This window comes from Rhinolophus hipposideros, assembly GCF_964194185.1.
Source record: "Rhinolophus hipposideros genome assembly, chromosome: 8".
NCBI classification, from domain to species: domain Eukaryota; kingdom Metazoa; phylum Chordata; class Mammalia; order Chiroptera; family Rhinolophidae; genus Rhinolophus; species Rhinolophus hipposideros.
Genome location: NC_138054.1, coordinates 4,812,026 through 4,819,248, shown reverse-complemented (window position 1 = coordinate 4,819,248; position 7,223 = coordinate 4,812,026). Strand labels below are relative to the sequence as shown.

The window sequence follows — 7,223 nt, the reverse complement described above, 5'->3', positions numbered from 1 at the left end:
AGCGATAGGTCTCAACTGAGGCTTAATTATTCATATGTGCTGGATCAATTATTCAAGACGATGAATTGGTGTGCAGTGTGGGTTTACCAGTAAACAAGAGGTTGTGTGAACAGCGTTTGGCAGGAGAGACAAGGCCTTGCTGTCTCCTTGATGGGCAGAGGGGCTCGTTTAGTGATGATTTACACTGATGTTAGGACACATCACTGCTGATGTGAGGAGTGACTTTGCCAGCACTTTCGGGGTAGGGAGAAGTGTGGTTCATCCTTGTACCCAAGCCTTGGCTCCTGAGGCCAGATTATATTTGATCTCAAATTGGTAGTAGCTTTGCCAATATTTCTTATGTGTTTGCATTATTCATTGTTTGTTGTGAAATGTGTTCATTTAATAGTCATGAAACAGATCTTTGGCACAAATTCTTGTCCCAGCATGGAATGTGTGAAATTGAAAACTGACAGAATCTAGGAAAGGGAGCTCAATCCCAAGACAAATGTTGAACCCTTCTGCTGACAAGGTGGGTGGGATTTTTCTGAGATATCCCAACAGGATGGCTGGAGCAGCCTGCCCAGGCCCCTGTGCCAGTCTCCTGTCCAACTTCACCCTCACCTTAACAAAGCTCTGGCCCTGCTCCACGACCCTGCTTTTCTTACACCCCTTTCAGTGGAGGCTGCTTGTTTTTCTACAGGCCATATACTCCAAGGTTTGCACATTACCTGTGGCAGACCATAAGCTCTCTCCTTTTGCAAACAAGTCTGGCACTGTTCTAACTCATGCTCATCTCTGTCCTGCAGGGCCATTGCTCTACTCCCTTCAGTCACAGGGATGTTAATTAACAGTGTAGACCTAGCTCCTTGATCTCTTTCCCTCCAATGACATTTTATTCTGCTCCCCTTCACCACCCACTCCCATGGCCACACTGTAGACTCTAACTATCTGAAATTGTACCAGCTCCAAATAATAAAACCAAAGACATCACCCTCTGGCTGCAACCTCCTGTTTTTGTTAGGTTATTTGCTTATTGATCTAACTGTAAATAAATAAATAAATATTGTGGTAAAATATACACAACATGAAGTTTACCATTTTAACCATTGTGTGTGTGTGTGTGTGTGTGTGTGTGCAGTTCAGTGCCATTAAGTATATTCACTTTATTGTGCAATCCTCACCATATTCTTCTCCAGAACTCTTTCATCTTGCCAGGCTGAAACTCTACCCATTGAACACTGAATCCTCATTCCTCCTCCCCCAGCCCTCGATAACCACCATTGTACTCTATCGCTATGTGCTTAATTATTCTAGGAACCCCATATAAGTGGAATCATACAGTGTTTGTCCTTTTGTGACTGGTTTATTTCACTTAGGATAATGTACTCAAGGTTCATTTATGTTGACTGCTAGTCAAAATGGAGGAGTAGGAAATCTCTGTGCTCACTCCTCTCACAACTACCTCAAAATTACAATTAAATGATAGAAAAACCAACCTTGAGAACCACCTGAAGACTAACCAAACAGAACTCTTATAACTAAGGATATAAAAAGCTATGTGGAGACTGGTAGAAAGGGCAGAGACACGAAATGGGCTGGTACCACACTCACGTGGGGCAGTTAAGAATTGGGAGGGATATCTCAGCTGCAGAGGTCTCCCCTGAGGAGCAAAGGGTCCCAGCCCCACAACAGGCTCTCCAGCTCGGTGTACCAGTGTCAGGAAGAGAAATCCCCACTATAGTTAGCTGTGAAAATCAGCAGGGACTCAGTCCAGGTGAGAAAGAGGGCTGCTGGAGTCCCAGGCATTCCTCTTACAGGGCCGTCTTCCTTGCTGATGGACTCTCTTGCTCTGAGCTCCAACAAAGAGATAGCAGCTCAGAAAGCACCAGGGACATATGGGGAGAAATTGAATTGTCTGGCTGCAGGGTTAGGGCTGGAGAGGCAGCTCTCTCTGGTGCCTGAGGGTGCCATTATTCCTTTTTGAGCCTTTGCCTCACTCAGCCTGAAGGCACAGTGGGCACCAAGTCTGAGTCTTCATTAACCTGGCTAACACCACTCTCATCCTACCCTGGTGATTCTCTGAGACTCCTCCCCACCCAACTCAGACAACCAGCCGGAACCTCTCTCAGAGTCTAACCCATGCAAGGAGCCAGCTGGTTCTGTGCTGCAGACTTTCCTAAAATCTCTCAAAGGTCCACAAACCCAAAACAAGTAGTGGCTGGCCTCAATGTGCTTTGTACCTTTTGCTAAGTGGCCCCCAGCTCAGCACTAGTAGTAGCCAGCACAACGTAACTACTCTCAGGTGCCTTCAAGTACAGCACAGACAGCTAGCGGCTGCAGATCACTTTGGAGCTCTTAACAGTGGTCCCAGAACAGACACAGGCAGTGGCTGACTTTGGCCTACACTGGAGACCCTCTCAAAAGGCCCCAGAATGAACCTACCTGGCGGCTGGCTTCAGACCACACCATAACACCACTCAACTACCTCCACAAATGACATACCTCAAGTGTCACAGACTTGGCAGGCACCTGAGACCCACTGAAGTGAAACATGCTCTCTGGAATCAGCCCACACAAGGCGGTTTGTCTGTTGAAGTCACAGCCAGTCCTCACAGCCAGTCAGCCTGAGGGTTAATCCTATCCACTGAAGTGCCAGCAGCAATCAAAGAGGGCACAAGGGACACCCTTGGAGCACCCAATTCAGATGAAAAGGGAGACTGTGCCACTGGGCCCCCCAGGACACCTACTACATAAGACCACTGTGCCAAGTCTGGGTTTCATGCAGGGTGGCAGGCGGGGTCTCTTCTGGGGTCTCTAGTCCCACTCCCCACATAAGAATGCAGGCCATGGTGAGGCCAAAAAGGAACACCCATGGAGCCATAGGTAGGGGAGTCATACCACTATACTCTTGCTGGCGGCTGGGTTGGAGACACAGGAAGCAGGAGCCACACTGTTTGCAACCCTCACTGTGCTGCTTGCAGGCTCAGCCACCATCTTCTTGCTAGCCCCCATTTGCTGCTAGCGTAGCCATGGCAGTTATATTAGTGGCCAATGGCTCACTGGTTACAGCTGACGACCAACTAGCCACAGCTGATGGCCATGCAATCACAGTTGATGGCCATTTACTACCTGAGCCAGCACCTTTCCACGTGAGGCCAAGAGCCTGGAAACTGCACTCCTGGTTCTGTCCCCACACCGGGAGACAGAGCAGATCTACCTAATACATAGAAACAAACACAGTGAGGCAGCCAAAATGAGGAGACAAAGAAACATGTTCAAAGTGAAAGAACAGGAAGAAACTCCAGAAAATGAACTAAACAAAATGGAGGCAAGCAATCTACTAGATGCAGAGTTCAAAGCCAGTGTTATAAGAATGTCCAATGGACTTAGTGAAGACCAGATGATCTCAGTAAGAACTTCAACAGAGATAAGCAGCATAAAAATAGAGACAGAAAACATAAAAAAGAACCAGTCAGAAATGAAGAATGCAATGACTGAAATTAAAAAAATACATTAGATAGAATCAATAGCATATTAGATGAAGCAGAAGACTGAATCAGTGATTAAAAGATGAGATAGTGGAAAACAATCAGAACAACAAAAAGAAAAAAAAAATTCAAAAATGAAGATAGTCTAAGGGACTGCTGGGAAAACATCAAGCATAATAACATTCACATCATAGAGCTGCCAGAAGAAGAAAAAGCACAAGGGATTTGTGGGGACAGAGCCCCAGAAAGCAGTTTCCAGGCTCTCAGCCTCACATAGAAAGGTGCTGGTTCAGGTAGTAGATGGCCGTCGGCTGTGACTAGTTGGCCATCTGCTGTTACTGGTTAGCCATTAGCCACTGATATAACTGCCGTGGCTGAGCCAGCAAGGTGTGGCGTGGAGGTGTGGCGTCCTGGCGTGGCGTGGCGTGGTGTGGCGGAGTGTGGATTGCAGATTGCAGAGAGGCGGATTGCAGCTAGCAAGTGAGGTAGGTTGGCAGAGACAAGTGGATGGCAGGTTGCGGATCGTGTGCTCCTGCTTCCTGTGTCTCCAACCCAGCTGCCAGAGAGACTATCGTGGTATGACTCCCCTACCTATGGCTCCGTGGGTGTTCCTGTTTGGCCTCACCATGTCCTGCGTTCTTATGTGGGGAGCAGGAGCTGAGACCCCGCATGACTCCCTGCATGACAGGATTGAATATTGATTTGAAGAAATAATGACTGAAAATTTCCCTAACCTGGCAGAGGAAACAGACATAAAAGTCCAGGAAGTGCCGAGAGTCCCAATCAAGATGAACCCAAACAAGCCCACACCAAGACACATCAGGATTAAAACTCCAAAGGTTAGAGACAAAGAGAGAATCTTAAAAGCATCAGAAACAAGCAGTTAGTTAGCTATAAGGGAACTCCAATAAGACTATCAGCTGATTTCTCAACAGAAAGTTTGCAGGCCAGAAGAGATTGGCACAAAATATTCAAAGTGATGAAAATTAAGGACCTAGAACCAAAATTACTCAACCCAGCAAGGCTATCATTTAGAATCAAAGGAGAGATAAAGAGCTTCCCAGGTAAGAAAAAACTGAATGAGTTCCTCACCACCAAACTAATATTACAAGAAATGTTTAAGAAAAAGAAAAATAATAATATGACAAGAAAATATCACACACAAAAATATTTTCACTGACAAAGGCAAATACATAATAAAAGCAGTAGGCAACTAACACTAGTAAAACTAGTACAAAGGTTAAAAGGCAAGAGTAGGATGATCATGTGTAATTAAAACAATAAATTAAAGGATACACACAGACACACACACACACACACACACGAAAAAATAACGACAAAAACAAATGTGGAGGAGATGAGTAAAATTGGTAGGGATTATAGAATATGTTCAAACTTAAATGACCACAAACTTAAAATAGACTGTTGTAAACATAGCGTGGTATACATGAAGCACATGGTAACCACAAATCTAAAGTACACAAGAGATACACAAAAAATAAATAAAAAGGAATCCAAAGAGAACACTACAGAGAGTCAACAACATACAAGAGAAGAGAGCAAGATAATAAGAAAGGAACAGAGAACTACAAAGCAATCAGAGAACAATTAATAAAATGGCAATAATACAAATCTATCAATAATTACTTTAAATAAAAATGGATTAAATACCCTAATCAAAAGACAACTGGTTAAAGAAGTGGTACATATATATAATGGAATATTACTCCGCCATGAAAAGAATGAAGTCTTACCATTTGTGACAACATGGATGGACCTAAAGGGTATTGTGCTAAGTGAAATATATCGGACAGAGTAATATAAATACCATATGATTTCACTTATATGTGGAATCTAAAAACCAAAATAAATGAACAAACAAGACAGAAGCAAACTCATAGATGCAGAGAACAAACTGATGGTTGCCAGGTGGGAGGGGGGGTTAGGGGCTGGGTGGAAAAGGTGAAGGGACTTAGAAATACAAATTGGTAGTTACAATATAGTTACTGAGATATAGAGTACAGCTTAGGGAACATAGGCAACCATATTGTAATAACTATACATGGTGTTAGGTGGGTGCAAGACTTTATTGGAGGGTCACTCTGTAAGTTACATAAACATCTAACCAACAGTATGCTATACACCTGAAACTAATACTATAATGAATGTCAACTGTAATTGAAATTTTTTTAAAAATTAAAAAGAAAGATTCATCTATGTTGTAGCATGTGTCACAATTTCTTTCCTTTTTAAGGGTGAATAGTATTCCATTGTATGCATAAACGTTTTGTTTATCCATTCATTATTTGATAGACACTTGAGTTTTTTCCACCTTTTGGCTATTGTGAATAATGTTGCTATGAACATGTGTGTACAAGTATCTTGCTTTCAATTCTTTTGTGTATGTACTTGGGAGAAGAACTGCTAAATCATATAGTCATTCTATGTTAAACGTTTTGAGGAACTACCAAAATGTTTTCCACAGCTGCTGCACCATTTTACATTCCCATCAAAAATGCAAAGCTTCTAATTTCCAATGTCTCCACATCCTCACAAACACTTGTTATTTTCCTTCTTATTTATTTATTTATTTATTTATAATAGTACCCTAACGGGTTGTAAGTGGTTTCTCACTATGGTTTTGATTTGCATTTCCCTAATGCCTAATGATGTTGAGCATCTTTTCATGTGCTTACTGACTGTATATCTTCTTTGGAGAAATGCCTATTCAAATCCTTTGCCCAATCCTCCCCCAAATCAATACATGAATTCTATTGCATCTTTAAAATATCACAAATAAGTCTGAGGAATCATCTGACATCTTGCTGTTGTTGTAGTTGGACAACTTAGATTTTATTCATCAACCTGCTGAACTGTTCCTTTTTCAGAAACATAGCTACCATCCCCAAATTTTCTGATAGCCTTGTTTTTAACTGTTGTAGCTTATTGAATCAAAGCAGCTGAATTTGATACAAATTCAATATGATTTCCTTCAAGAATTAACCATCTTTCTGGGCTTGGGATACTGAACAAGCAATACCTAACCTAATCTGAACCCTGTGGATGTATTTTTCACCCAAGAAATTTCGAATTTCAACAAGAGAGCCATTCTCCTGAATAACCTCGTTGATGGGGAAGTGAGCACCCACAGACCTCATCTTGTAACAGAAGCCCAGGGTAACCCCCTTGATCATGTTCTGTACGTGACTACAGACAGTGTGAACAGTGGCCAGTTCCTTTCTACTTCGCCACCATTTGTCAGCCTGGAGCCTCTTCTTTTTCTTCCCAAGGGGACTGGGCTCTACACCGATGTGATTGCAGTCATTCCGCAGGGCCTTTCACAATAACTGTGGTCCCTTCAGAGTGTCCACGTTTTCTGGAATGTCAAAAGTCTGAATGCTGAGAATGGTCTTCATTCTCACAGTGGATGTGGTAAAGAGCCCTTTGCCCGTTGATTGGGTTGTTCATTGTTGTTGGTTTAATATATATACATTTATATATATGTATATATATATATGTATATATATGCTAATTTCTTATCAGATATATGATTTGCAAGAATTTTCTCCCATTCTGTCATTCTGTGGGTTGCGTTTTCACTCTGTTGTGTCCTTCGATGTACAAAATTTTTAATTTTGACCAAGTCCAAGGTATCTATTTATTTTAGTTTCCTGTGTTTTTGGTGTCATGTCCAAGAAATCATTGCCAAATCTAATGTCATGAAGGTTTTCCATTATGTTTTCTTTTGAAAGT

At 42.3% G+C, this 7,223-nt stretch overlaps 1 pseudogene across 1 annotated transcript; it reads right to left on the bottom strand.

Annotated features, from left to right (window-relative positions):
• Positions 1 to 6,323: 6,323 nt before the first annotated feature.
• On the bottom strand, positions 6,324 to 6,886 carry LOC308500639 (large ribosomal subunit protein uL6-like; annotated as a pseudogene). The gene has a single exon. The product of its transcript is annotated as a large ribosomal subunit protein uL6-like (transcript).
• Between the last annotated feature and the right edge of the window lie 337 nt (positions 6,887 to 7,223).